General features: G+C 49.7%; 1 long non-coding RNA gene across 1 annotated transcript; it reads right to left on the minus strand.

Moving 5' to 3' along the window:
• Window positions 1-735: 735 nt before the first annotated feature.
• On the minus strand, window positions 736-6903 carry LOC109497765. The gene is made up of 4 exons (XR_002737206.2): window positions 6789-6903; window positions 6193-6360; window positions 4971-5032; window positions 736-1901 (listed from the first exon to the last, which is right to left on the minus strand). It is a non-coding gene; the product is annotated as an uncharacterized LOC109497765 (long non-coding RNA).
• Between the last annotated feature and the right edge of the window lie 8144 nt (window positions 6904-15047).

The raw sequence follows: 15047 nt of genomic DNA on the forward strand, positions 1-15047 counted from the left end.
CATAGTTTCCTTGTCTGAACTTGCTCGCTCCATCCTGGGCTCTGTTACCTGTGACTCCCAGCTATGACTTACAGCGCTGAGCCATCGGTGGGTAAGCCGCAGCCGGGCTGGCGAGCCCAGCCTGACTCAGGCCCCAGCAGGTGCTGGGCTCTCGCTTCTGGTTTCCCTGCGCCCTTTGGGCGCCAGTGCCAGGAAAGATATGCCATCTGGGAACATGAGAGCAGCTGTCGCTTCTCCCAGCGCAGCATTGCTGGGGGGATTAGAAACGCCTGCCTGCGGGTTCCGTGTGTGCAGTCGGGATCCCCCTCTGAAGGTGAGCTCGTGAGTCATGGCAGGTGTTAGGTTTCGTGTGGCTGGAGGTCACGTAAGCGTCGCCTCCTGGAGTCGGAGGAGGCCCAGTGGCACGTAGTCCTCCTCTTCAGAGGCAAGAGCCCTGCCCGGCCTCCCCGGTGGGCCTCCTCCTGTAAGAGCTGGGAAGCCTGTTGGAGGAATATGCTTACGCTTGAGTTGAAGACCGCCTACCCCCACAACTGAAATCACCCAGGGGAGTGCCTCCCGAGGGTCAAGCTAGACACTGTTCGAAATAAAACTACTCTACGTCAGATGTGTTACTCTTGCCCTGAATAGCCCCTTCCTGGTGCTCAGGGATAAAGCCACATGTCCTTTTTTAAACATTTTTTTTAATGTTTATTTATTTTTGAGAGAGACAGAGCATGAGCAGGGGAGGGGCAGAGAGAGAGAGGAACACACAGAATCCGAAGCAGGTTCCAGGCTCCAAGCTGTCAGCACAGAGCCCCACGCGGGGCTCGAACCCACGAGATGTGAGACCATGACCTGAGCTGAGGTAGGATCCCAACTGACTGGCCACCAGGTGCCACACTGGTCATGGTGCTCCCTTCGGGGGCCCGTCTGGGTCAGGTGCTCCCCGAGCAGGTGCACCGAGCCCAGGCTTCATGTGCAAGAGGTTTATTAAGCCTCTGTTCCAAGAAGAAATTAGGAAGGGGTCCAGAGGAGGTGCGGGGCGGGGGTCAGGAAAGGGACAAATTAAGATTCAGGCAAAGTCTGGGGCCTGGGTGATGCCTGGGGGGCACCTGCAGGGACGGGAAGCCTGTTCGCAGAGTTTGCCCTGAGGAAGGAGCTGGGTTTTCACTCCCACCCCTGGCCACATCCCCTCCCAGCTTCCAGGTGGCAGTCGGCTGAAGAAAGCCCCGGGAGGCACCGAGAGCTGGGGACAGAGCTTGGAGTGGCCCCGGGGACGTGAACACATCGCCCGCGCCTGCTCCAGGGTCAGAGTCCACGCTGAACGCCACCTCACTCCAGCTTTCAAATGCTTGTGTGGCCCTGATTGTGCTGTGGAGTGTTTTGCACAAGAACGTCTGTAGGTGCCGGGACCTCAGGACCATCGACGCTGCAGACTTCTAGCTCTCGCCAGGCTGTGTGAGCCCCTCCCTCCAAGAGTACACTGTGCCCTTTGCAAGAGAGCGACTGGGGTCGCTGGCCGAGTTCATAAAATGGGAAAACGTTTGGTTTACGAGCTTGACGCTGAGCGTGATGGCAGAGAAAGGGCCAGCGGGAGCTGGCACAAGAGATGGGGAGTGGGTGTTCTCACCCCCCTCCGCGGGGCTCTGACCTACCCCGTTCTGTGTGTGCAGCGCTCCAGGAGGCACCCCTTGACCACATGGAGTGTGATGTCCCCACTCGCCCAGTGCACTGAAGGGACACTGAATGTTGTAACCCTATACGTTAAATACGCACCACAGGACCCTTTCAGGATGGAGAAGACATTTTCCGGAAGATCATGTTGTCAGTATGGCTGTGTTTGTTTTTTTTCTCGTCTGCCAAGGTGTAGAGAATTACCGGAATAAAGAACTCTCTGGTCCTTGAGGGAGGCGTGTGTGGCTCTGGAAGGAGAAATGGATTAGCTTGGCCACAGAGAAGTCTGCCTGGGGAATCTGCTCCCCAGGGGCCGTGGGCAGGGAGGGGCAGGTGTCCCCGGAGGAGGAACAGGTGAGTGGAGCTTCCAGGCCCACCTGCCTTCCTGTGGCTCTGACACTTTCCCCGAGGACACCCTGACCCTCCAGGTCCAAGCTCTCTCCGTGCCCCTGCCTTCTGCTGAAAGCTGTCCCAATGGCCTGGTCCTTGGCGGCCAGTGACTGTTCATGTTGCTTATGTCATGTGCACCTACTATAAGTAAGAAAGACTATGTCTTCTCGATGGTGGAGGAATCAATGTTCAATCAGTATTTGTTCAATGAAACAAGGCATGTGAGATCTTGTTTGTTTTTTAAAGTTTTATTTACCTATTTGTGAAAGAGAGAGAGAGAGAGAAAGAGCTTGAGCAGGAGAGAGGCAGAGAGAGAGGAGAGACAGAGAATCCCAAGCAGGCTCCAGGCTCTGAGCTGTCAGCACAGAGTCTGATGCGAGGCTCCAACACACAAACCGTGAGATCATGACCTGAGCTCAACCGAGTGAGTCCCCCAGGCGCCCTGGAGGCAGGTGAGATCTTAAGGAGACCATTCTTGCCCTATTTTCTCTGCGAGCAGAAAATAGAACGTATATATGTGAACATTATACACATATGGAAAACAAAGCCAAGTGGTAGTTAAAGAAGAAAAACCAGCCGTCAATCCAACAGCCTGGTGATCACAGCTCCTCAGACAGTATCTTGAACGTGGTGTTATTTGGTTATGTGCGTTTCCTGGGGCTGGGGACGGGGCGTTAGTGCCACAGGCTCTGTTCCAGGTGCTGCGAGGCTGTTAGCCAACAAGATGGGCAGAGGTCACGGGCAGAGGTCACTGCCAGCCCGCACTTGGAGTTTTGAGGGAGAAAAACAATAAGGTTCAGTGCAGCGAGCAAGCGAACACTGGGGCAGGTTGGAAGAACGGGTAGGTCTATGCTGAGAGGGAGGGACACAGTGTCCCAGCTCCCAACTCGCAGGCGGGGCCTCATAGGGGCGGGGGGGTGGAGCAGGACGTGGCAGCCAGTGAGAGCGAGAGGTCAGGGGCAGGGGGGCGGGGCGGTCCTGAGGACTCCGATCTTTCTCTCAGCCACACGCGTGGCCCAGGCAGGGTCTGGTCAAGGTGCCAGGACGACCCTCCATTCTCCAGGTGTCACTCCTGATTAGGGTGTGCGTCTGCACCCGTGACCGTAGCCCCATCTGTGTCTATTTTTACCCTACCTCCAGTTTTTAACATTAGGTCAAAAGCATTTCCCCTTGTCACTTAAAAACTTTTATATTTAACACGATGGCCATAGAAAGCACTCAGCAGTTTGGACCTTGGCAAGTGCACAGATTTATTTGTGTGACCATTTGCTTAGGTGGATTGACCGTTAGTCACGTGGGGCCTCAAGGGGTTAGTGCTGAGGCCCTGGCTATCCACCATCTGTCTGTTATTCATCCGTTATCTCTCTGTTATCTGTCTATCCAAATATATATCTAAATATCTATCTATCATCTATCACTTGCTTATTATCTCTCTATCATCTATCTGTCATCTATGTATCTATCTATCTATCATCTGTCTACCCACCAAGGAGCCCCTGACACTAACAGCCTCTTTGTGATTGGTCTTCTGCTATGAGACAAAATCAATCTCACAGAATACAAACCTCAGACAGTTTACTCGGGGACCACGACAATATGGGACAGAATAATTTGTGCACAGACATGCATCACTGGGCAGCTTACAAAATACCAACAACTCCCTTTTACCAGGTGAGTGCCTTCCTCATGTAGCCACAGAATTGCCCCCACTGTCTGACAGCATCCAATCTAGAACAAAACTCTGCCTTCTTGGACCCTCCCCCCAAATACAGTTGCCTGCACCCTTTAACTGAGACGGCCCACGGTTCTCCAGGGAAGGGGTCCTCCCCGTTCCAGTGAGTGTCAACCCACCTCTGTCAACTGTGGTTTTCACCTGGGGGCACTGAATATATATATGTATGCACATACGTTTATGTGTATTTAATATAAATAGAATATACTTATTGATAAGGGAGCTTGGGGTGGGCTGAGGGCAGAGCACAGGCAGACAGCACCCCTCCCCCAGGTGGATCTGTGTGATGTTCCTCGGACACTCCTGGCTGCCCAAGAACAGGAGGGGGGTTCAAGTGCTTGCCGTGGTGATGTGGGAAACTGAGGCAAATGAAACATCAAATCCCCTTACTGCCTACGGCTCACTGACCAGTCCTTGAAACCGGCACAGTGACCTCCCTCGAGGGGCTCAGCTGCCTCCACGATGACACTTTGCGGGGAACAGAAGGGAATTTCAGCTTCACATCACTCTACCTCGAGGACCCTGTAAGTCTCCTTCCTTTATCTCAGCTGCCCCAGGACACACGCTGGCATCATGCTCCAGGCTTAGGGCCCCCGATATACACCCGAGGGGTCTCAGGACTGAGGTTTTACTAAACGGTAATAAATGGCGTTTCCCTGGCCACAGCGACCCCCTCAAGGTCCTGGAAACCTTGCTTCCAAAATTTCTAAGAGACTTACTCTATCCCCGCCCCCTCCCAAGCTGAGGGTATGTGATGAGTTACCCGTCACGACCCCAGTGCAGCTCCTGCTGCCCCTGGGTCCTGTCCCCGTGCTTTAATAAACCACCTTTATGCACCAAAGACGTCTTCAAGAATTCTTTCTTGGCTGTTGGCTCCAGATCCCCCCACCCCTGACACCCCCAAACCTCATCACTTATGTCCAATTTCCCTACAGAGGGTCACACTGAATCTGTGCCTGACAAAGCTATACTAGGACTTTTAACCATGTTTCCAGTAAACACATGACTCCCGGAAGCCATGCCCTCCCATCTCCCTCACATCACCTAGCAGCAAACAGCTCCCGTTCCCATGGAAACGCATGCGTCCCGGCCCCAGGTGGACCAATGGTTTAGTCCCTAACTATTTTCGGGAATCTTCATCAGTTTCTATGGTAACTCCTGTGGCGTTTTCCAGCACCCACTAGGTGACACTTACTCAAAGGACCATCAAGCCAGTCTTGCAAATTGTATTATTGCCCTTGTCACCACGCATTTCTCCTGTTGATAATAAAACAAAATTGTAAATATAAAAGAACCAGTAGATTCAAGGTAGGGAGTAAGTATTTTGTGCATATAAATTTGTGACATTCAACCAGATGCCTACACTGTTACAGCATGTTTTCCAAAGGCAAAGCATGGGTGTGTGAGGCTGGTACTTAGTCGGAGGTGTTGAGAAATCTGAAGCCATGCACCCCCTGGGGTTTACAGGGTGCTGAGACTCTTAATTAGAAACAGGGGAGGGGGGTGTTCTTGGACAGCAGTGCTCTTGTGACGGGCAAGATTCTCTAGCACGATATCCCTCTAATTTCTAAGTCAGTTTTGCTCTGTTCAGTTTTAGTGGAAGAAACAGGGCTGGGGGAGGCTGTCAAATTTGAATACTTGTCCACACCTGCACAGCTGGGACCTGGCCTCGTGTTCCTAGGGTTTCTGGAGCCAAACTTGTTCTCTACAGATTTCTGCCTGCACTTTGCCCCACAGTTACGCTCCCCATTAAGCCAAGACAATGTGCAACCAGACTATTAAGGGCACAGCCTACTTGGCCAAGTCAGTGGATGCTGTGTGTGCTCTCTACTCTGGGAATGTAATATTAACATACAGAATGCAAAACAAGGTAATTATTTTAAAAGCACCTGCGTGTTAAATTCCTGGGCTGGAGGACGGGAGGTACCGAAAGCCCCGTTTCCAAAGCTGAGTTGATGGTGACTTGGTAAGCCTTGGAATGTCTTCCCTGATACTGTCATTTATCAGGTTCATTTAAGGAGAAACATTTGGGAGCAAAGTGGTATAGAGTACCTGCTGTGTGCCTACAGTGAAACGTCAGGTCGAATCATTTCCCTGCATTGTTGTGTTGTTGGTGTTTTTAATAGGGAAAGGCAGCGGCCTTTGAACATCTTGAACACCTCCTTGGATTGTTTCCTCCCTGAGCAGATGTGCTCCTCCTCAGGTCTCAGAAGGCCCGGCTCTGGGGTTTCTTTCCAGTAAATCGTACATGCTTCCTACACACCTGCTAATCACAAGAGCTGTCCCACAGGTATGTGTCCTGCAGCACTTTAGGCTCCCTACAGGGACAGTGACCGCATCCTGCTGTCCTTCGAGGACTCTGCAGAAAGTGTGGGATGCATTTGGAAAACTGCCAGTGACAGGAAATTCTGACTCACCTTTTGTGTTTATACATCTTTCTTCAAGTCCAAGGATGTTTTCTTTCTTTTTTTTAGGTATGTTTTCCTGGTTTCAGTAGCTCATAATTTTATGGTTTCACATCTAAGGCCAGTAGGTTACACATTCCCCCACAATTTTATATTCCATGGTACACAGATTCAGTTCATCTATTTTAAAGAGATGACATTTACTTATATTTGTTTTCCTAGAAAGGGTTTACAACATAATTTGGAATTTAAAAATCAAGTAATGAAACATGTGGCTCGGTGATGTGAAGTTTTGTACCTTATAATCTGCTTGTGCAGGTATGGATAGGGATGTGTGTTTGGAAGTAGGTTTACCAAAATGGCGGCAGTTACTGAACTTTGTGGTTCAATTCTATTTTACTTTGACCTGTTACTTACAATTTTAAGTGTTTGTTTCTAATTTATGATAGGCATACATGATTTCCCCCAAACAACAAAGATACATTAAAAACAGATATATTGGAACTCATAAATAAATTCAAGCTGGTTCCTTGACAAAAAACAACAACCCAGACAAGGTTCTAGATTCTGGGGGCACCACACTGAATAGAATCACATTCAAATCATACCTTCAAAGAATGACTTAGTCCCTGGAGATTATTTTCATCACCTGGATAGTGTGAAGTCTATTTCAACATGAAGGTAACCAGGAAAACTCCCATTCTGCAGCATGGGTCTGGGGACATCCAGTGCTGGAAGGCGGGGCACACAACTATGACAACATAAAGAACATTTGTCATATAATCTGTTTTGAATGATATGATTACTTGGTCAAAGTAATACATGTTCTTTATTTCACATCAGAAACCCATGGAAATTATAGAAGTTGTATATACCTGTGTCATATCGCTACACAGGTAACACCACTGCTGACACACAGTTGTCTTCTGACCCACAGATGCTCACACATGCAAGAAAACAAAATTAGGATTTAGAGCAGATACGTGCAGCCATGTATTTTGCTTTTAAAAACACCATATCATTCGTGAGTCTTTTTGCACATTACTCTCATCTTGTCTCTTTTTATGCATCAATATATTACCCTTTCCAAGGTCGGGACACCCACAGAGGATGCCAAGGCTGAAACAGAAAACATAACGTACACATTATACAGTTGAGCTAGATGTGACGTGCCATATTTCTTTAACCGGAAGCAGTTATTCTCAAAATTTTGTGAGATTTCTGAAAATTAATGTTTCATTTTGTTTCTTCATTTTGATAATATATGAAGGCTAAATAAAAATGCTAGTGTATGCCAGATCTCATGGATGAACATATCATTACTTAGCACTGCCTTGAAATTTCCAAGACCAGATTTATGCTTCTGTTTAAGACTGCTCTGTCACCAGACAGCATTAATTTAATTGGAATTAGTTACTTAGAGAAGGGACAGAGCCACAGGTGCTAACCCAGTTCAAAGGCCAGTGTTAAACTCAGCATGAAATGCAACTCCAGGTCACATTTGCCTTGGTCGGTCTTCTGGTTCGTACTTTTGTTTAGGTTGTATAGGAGGATATGAGCTGTAAGCATACTGTGTGTATTTGCTACTTTTTATTTATAAATAATTATAGATTCCCTTCAGGGGAAGTTGTAGAGATGAGCCCCGTGTCCCCTGTCCCCCTGCTGATGACACATTATGTAACTAAGTACAGTATAAAAAGAGTGGAGTTGACTGTTATGTCACCAGTTTTGTGTGTACCTCTCCCTTTGAGGGTGGCCTATACCATTTCAGCCACATGTGGATTTGTGTGACCAAACCACCATCAGCATGTCAACATACAGAGCTCTTCCGTCAACACAAACCTCTCCCTCATGCTTCCTCAAGTGCTTGGGAAGGGTTTCTGCTCTGCTGTTGTTGGGGAGTGTTCCATAATGTCACCTGAAGTCTGTTTGTTGACAGCGTCAGGTAAAAATTACCCCACCCCAAACCCCAATGGCACCAAGGTTGGAAAAGCCTGAGCTAATATATTAGTGAGCTTTCTCTGGATGATAAGGCGCGATCAATGGCATGCAACAGTAACAATTTGTTTTCCTGAATCTGGGGCTTCCACTCTTCCAAGCCTTCCAAGCTGACCTTGGCTGGAGTCACTCGTGGTTCAGGGGTCAGTCTTGAGCTGGGTGAGCAGGGCTAGGATCAGCCTGGGGTGGCCCCACTGCACACCTCTTACATCCTATCCCTGGAACCAATGGACCAGTATCTTCTCCTGGTGACTGCAAAGCACAGGACGGGATGAGAAATTTCCAAGATGCTTCTTACATCATGTTGACTAGTGTCTCATTGGCCAATCACACGACTGATCCCAGTATTGGGGAATTTCGTGACCCATAGTTGGGGGGATGCAACTTTGCATGGGTAGAAATGGTGCTGATGAACCGGGATCATTAATGCAGTCTACCACATCTTTGTTGGTTGCATATTTTCTTTTTATCATGTGCTTCATAAATGAAAATTGGTTTTATTTTTGCCTCAATGTAGAATCACTTTTAAGAGGAGAATATAACCCATTTACATTTATTGTAATCTGTAAATTGTCTATTATTATTTCAGTTTTATTTTATAACTTCTTTCCCCACTGCCTTGCTCTTGCAAGTGGATGTCTCCTTTTTCATATATTTATTTAATATTCTGGAAGTTATGTATTCTTTTCAATCCTAATATTGAACACTCTTTTCCTTTCATGCTCAGTGTTGACACTCAGTTTATATTAAATTCCTTTCTCTGCCCAACATATAGGTAAGATGGCTAATTTATTTATTTATTTATTTATTTTTAATTTTTTAAAAATGTTTTGTTCATTTTTGAGAAACAGAGAGAGAGACAGAGCATGAGCAGGGGAGGGGCAAAGAGAGAGGGAGACACAGAATCCAAAGTGGGCTCCAGGCTCCGAGTTGTCAACACAGAGCCCAACATGGGGCTCAAACTCACAAGCTGTGAGATAATGACCTGAGCTGAAGTTGGACACTTAACTGACTGAGCCACCCAGGTGCCTCTAAGATGGGACTATTTTAAACAAGCTTTATTTCTCTTAATTTTCCCCATCTTTATTTCTATTACATTTCTTGGTATTATTGTTCCACTAGGGCCAGCTCAATGTTAGTTTTTTTTTTTTAACACATGATTTAACTTGCCTTTCAAGAATTATTTTCTTCCTTGCATTAGATTTTCAACCAAAATTTACAGCAAACATTGGTATTATAATTATAAGTATGGCTCTGATGCTTCCCATGATTTCCTTTCATGACCCACTGTGGTGAGTTCTGTGTCCTGGTTAATCTTGCTAATTTTCAGGCAGTGTTTTCCAGGAAGCATATACTTTGATGTTCTACTCCCTGGACATATGAAAATGCCATTCTTTTGTCTTTATTCATGAGTGAAATCTAGTCTAGAAAATTTACAGTTAAGATGGTTTCTGTTCAACACTGTGTCAAACATGTGCCATTTTGTTATAATGGTAGTGTTGTAGAATAGGAAACAAATATGTGCTTATTTTGCAGGTGGCTTTGTATTTTCCTTCACCTACACATCCTGAACTCTTTTTAAAGACTGATGGGGTTGTCTCTTTTTCCCATTAAATCCTGCCGGCACCTGATCCTTAAATCTTTCTTGGGCTCAGAGATTTGTTTCAACTGTTTCTTTGGTTATTGATTTCATTCCATTTCTTCAGTTTTCTCATCATGAGGACCACTGTGCCTTTCCTGGGTCTGTTCTTCTTGCTCTGTGGCTTTTCTGGACTTATGCTCACACATTTGTCCATTTTTCCTCCAGGTTTTACACACATCCTGCATGTTTTATCAACCCCTCATGCATCCCTCAGCTTTGCAGTGCCTCTGTCATCACCGACCAGCATTCCTGCCTTCTCTACTTCACTCTTTGCTTCCTCATTTTTAGTGTTTTTCCTCCTGAAGGCTTGTTCTGATTGGGTGGTTGTAATGTTCATCCACCCCTCCGTTTTCCTGGGGATGTTTGTTCTCACAGGTGCTGTGTCCTTAGATTCATGGGGTGTCTTTCTTCTTTTTAATGCAGTTTTCTTTTTGTGCCCCCTTTTCATCATTACGGGAATGGCTTTGGCCACATTTAGGACTGGGCTGTAACCGCGGGAACCGAGACCGGGTGTCCATACCCTGGGAGTGGCGTTGGCGTCCATCCACTAAGGGCCCCGCCATGCCCTCCCCTCTGCTCTATGGGGCAGACAGTTCAGCCGTGATCCTGAGATTGCCCAGTGCCTTGTGGGGTCCAGTTCCTTGTGGGTCCCGAGGCTAGAGGGCAAATACCCACCTTTGCTCGGGAATGTCAGCGAGGTTTACAGTGCCTTCGCCCACAGCCTCATGGCCTCATTGTGCACATTCCCTCGTTGTGCTCATCCTTCGAATGTGGCTCATCCGTGAGGCCTCTGGCGGTGATTCCTCACTGTTTCTGGCTTGTGGATGGGCTGTTTCCTCCCCCACTTTGAGTTTTCCTACATCGTATATTCTGCTGCTCATCCCAACAGCAACCTTCCCGGAGGGTGAACAGAGAGACACACATTACGGTCTCTATCTTGCCATCACTTCCTGACCCTTTGCTTTATGAAGCACCTCATTGAAAGCTTCATGGGAAAACATGGGAATGGAGCAAAGTTAAGTGGCCCAGAAAGGTGATTAAGATCCTGGGATCCTGTCAGAGTCCTGGATCCAGTTTTCCCATCGTGGACACAGGTTTATCCTGCCACACGACACGCCCCACTCTCTTGGCCCTTTCCCTGTGTTCTCTGTTATGAGGGGACAGTGTTGGAACCCACCAGCTCCAGGGCAGTGTTTGTCACCTTCCTGGTGGCCGCGATAGCCCCCTCAACTTCAGGGTGCAGTTCTGGTGCGAGTTTTTCCATGACACTGTCGGCTCCCCTCGGATAGGCGTAAAACCTGGAGAGGTGGCTGGGGATGGCCACTGGGTCTTCCCTCACCCCCCCTTTCACAGGCCAGTAGTAACGACTTTCTTGATTGATCAGTAGAAAGTGCTCACATTCTCCCTCCAGATGTACCCGGGGTGACACGTGCTTGAGGGAGCGAGGGACCTTTTAAGAGCAGGTACACGTGTTTCCATCACACAGAATTTGGCTTCTATCCCGAGATATCGCCGAGCCCTGCCTGAGGGTCAGGCATGTGATGGTTTACTGTCAGCATTTCAAATACCCAGCACAGCGAGGCGCTTTCTTCTGTTCTTTGTGTATTTGTCAGAAACGGCTTTCTGTAGAACAGAATTTGTGTTCCTTTGTGCTCATGTCAGCAAATTTATTCTATCATTACTTCCAGAGTGATTTAAATAATCAGAAGAGCCTGCATTTTGAAGCGAAATCCTGATGTATGCCCCATCAGCATGAAAGTACTTTTGTAGCCTCAACTTTAACATGTTTTAAAAATATTTTTTATAGTTTATTTTGAGAGACAGAGGGAGAGCGAGCATGAGTGGGGGAGGGTCAGAAAGACAGGGAGAGAGAGAATCTCAAGCAGGCTCCACGCTGTCAGCACAGAGCCCGACGTGGGGCTCGAACTCATGAACCAAAATCGAGAGTCGACGCTTAATCCACTGACCCCCCTGGTGCACCTCAACTTCAGTGATTTCTAACATGCTTTCCTCACAATATACACACACTGTCCCTGAACAGATATACAAGTATGTCTTCCAGAGTCAGGGTGAGGGGAGGGCCTGAAGGTGCATTAGCACTCATCAGAGGAAAGGATGGAGAACCCAAGAAGTGACACACATTTCAGGGTTGCAAGGACGTCACAGCAGAGCGAGGACCAGGGCCCACACCTCAGGGTCTGCTCCACGGACACAGGAGGCACCGGCTGCTCCCGGGCACGCCGGTGGCCATCACCACTTTGGACAACGCTTGGGCGTATTGTCTACCGAAGATTCACCCCGGCACACCCTGGGTTGTCACACCTCAAGTTGCACGATCTGCATGCGTGCACGTGTGACCTCCAGCGACGCTGTGAGAATATTCACACGAGCAGTGATACGCTCGCCTCCAACCGGGAAGGACCCAGTGTCTGTCGACATTTAATGGATTAACACACTTTGTTCCGTTCAGATAACGGAGGCACTACCCAGCAATGCAAGCTGACAAAGTACCACTTCCTGCAGCTTTAAGAATGTCACAGACATGATGCTGAGCCTCTTGGCTCAGGGTCCCCTCAGTTCAGGGTCCCCTCTTCCTGGTCCCCTTGGTTCAGGGTCCCCTTGTGTCAGGATCCCTCAGCTCAGGGTCCCCTGCAGCCTCCGTGCTCACCACCCATGTTCCCAAAGGGCCCCCACTGAGAAACCTCCTCTGGGAGACCCCCTCCCGCCCTCCAACCAACCCGGTCCTGTGGGCAGCATGCACCCCGCCACTTGCCCTCCTTGTCCCGCTAGCGCCCGCCTGCTCCTGTCCACACACATTCTTCTAGTCTCCTGGTGTGGGACCCCTGGTGGCAGGGACGCTCAGGAGGGCAGGGCTCCTGTCGGCAACACCCATGACCCTGCCAGGCAGAGGTGGGAGCCATTTGCAAATGGTTTCGGGAGGGAGAAATGGAGAAGGCCGAGGTCAGTCTTCTGGCAGCTTGACCTCAGGTGAAAGGTGCTCCCTACCGCGTCCATGTGCGTCTCCGTGTCTCAGATGAGCTCGTGACGCTGGGCACGCGCTGACCCACGTCTGGCTCCCGTCTGGTCACCTGCCAGCTGGAGACGCTGCCCGAGCGGGATGGCACGAGGGCCCCAGGGCCCCCATCCCTCTCTTTGCCACATTCGTTTGTGCCACGCTGAGGGGCCAAGGTTGACAGACAGTGAGCCTGGAGCACAGGGCATGGGGCATAGGGCATGGCGGCTCCACTCGGAGCCCGCCGATCGGGGAGGTCATCGGGAACAGCTCCGATCACAGGAGGGCACAGCCGAGCCTGGGTGCTGGGACCCGGGAGGCTCTCCGGGTGAGGTGATGTGAATGCACAGGAAAGGCAGGGGAAGGCTTCCAGTCTGGGGAGCTCTGGTGCCCTTGACCCTTGAGTTTTAGCAGCCTTGGACGGTTGCAAGTTTCTCCCACGTACGTCTTCATCAGGCATTTATGTGGTGCTTTTCACGGAGCTGGGAATACGTGTGACGGGCAAGGAGCCAGTATCGGGCAGGGACTCGGGGGCTGGGCCGGCTCCTGGGGTGCCGCAGGGTGGTCCCACATGCACCTGCCATCAGTACGAGCACTGCCTCCTGGGCTCCAGAGAGCGCGGACGGAGATAGAGAGATGATGTCAGCACCAAAGGAGATCCTACAGATGCTGGAAAAGGAAGGTCAGGGAATATGACCGATACATCCGTGTCCTGAATGTGACATGTGGGTATCAAATGGCGCCTTCTTCAAAACACAGACGGCCCAAACTGGATTTTATTCCCTTGAGTACTGATAAAGAGCTTTGAAAGTCTTGTCCTGAGGCTGTTTATCCACAGGAAACCCAGGGTGCGGGGGCGGTGAGATGGGGCAGTGCTAGGAGGGCCCACAGGGGCTGGAGACCCCTGGCATCCTGCTGTGGGGTTCCTGGGGGCACGTCATGTACTGGGGCTTTGGGGATATAGGTTCGATTTGGGGGACATCACGGGTGAAATTGCTATTATCCAAATATGGAGAAGTGAGCAGGCAGCTGAGCCATCCCCGGGCACAGGACAGGGCGAGGTCACATGCCGGGGTACCGGCTGCTCGCAAGGAAGCGCCTTCTGGACAAGGGAGGCATCCGCTGTCCACAGCCCCTTTGATGGAGACCGAACACTTCCCGGCCCTTGTGTTCGGGTTGGGTCCACTGGGGGCTCCACGAGAGTGTTCCCACTGGAGGAAGGAAGGTCAGAGCTCGGAGGTGAAAATACCACTCTCAGGGCCACGAGGAGGAGAGAAGCCACGGAGAAGGGGGATATGGAGACTGTGTCAGGGCTCCGATGTGAGGGCGCTGGTCTGGGGGCGACAGGAGACGAGAATGACGCTGTCCCTAGATGGTCGGTCAATAGCAATGAGGCGGAATCAGAAACTGGCCGCTGAGATTTTCTGTGAGACCAAACGTGCCCCATTAAGTTGTATTTTCAATGTATTTCCCCTACTTTCTTGCAAACAGGACGAACGTCTGTGCAGGGCACAGAATCTCCGGAGACGCAGCCCTGCACTGCCCTAGGGGCCGATTCCCCGCACTGGGCATGGACACACGGGGGACACGGTCCCTGGGGTCCCGGGCTGACGTCTCACGGCGGCCGCGGCCTCTTGGTCCCACGCGATTCCTCGGTGGGGAGCCCGAGACAAAGGTCAGAGGGCCCGAGGTCGCCCCGGCATCAAAGAATGTGTCTGGACCAACGCAGGCATTTTCCAAAGGCTTATTTTGTGGTGACTAAGACATTTCTGCAGCGAAGCTTTAGAATTTAGAAATCGTCTGGCATTTCTGGCAGGAGCAGGGTCGTTTCCACTCAGAAATCATTCCACTGCCTCCTTATTGTTAAAATAAATGTTTACGGAAAGACTGTTATCGGAAAGCAGAGTTTAGCAATTATTTCTACGCCGGTTCTTTTTCCTCAACTCCATGAGCTTTTACTTGGGATCCACCCAAATACTGTCTGTATTGATGAGCACTGTCCTCGCTTTCCGGCTGGAAGCTGAGTTCATGAATGCAACGTATTGATTAAGGAGGAGCTTGGCTTTGACAGCACTGGGGACAGAATAAATTAACTTTTTCTTTTCCTTCCTTCCTTCTTCATTGTCTACTGGGAGCAACATGTGGCCTAGCTGTGGTGTTTGAAGGGGCCACAGGTGGCTCTGGCCCGGGGGTGCCCGCGAGGATGTCACAGCC

The sequence above is a fragment of the Felis catus genome, chromosome A2 (genome assembly GCF_018350175.1).
Source record: "Felis catus isolate Fca126 chromosome A2, F.catus_Fca126_mat1.0, whole genome shotgun sequence".
Classification (NCBI taxonomy): Eukaryota; Metazoa; Chordata; class Mammalia; order Carnivora; family Felidae; genus Felis; species Felis catus.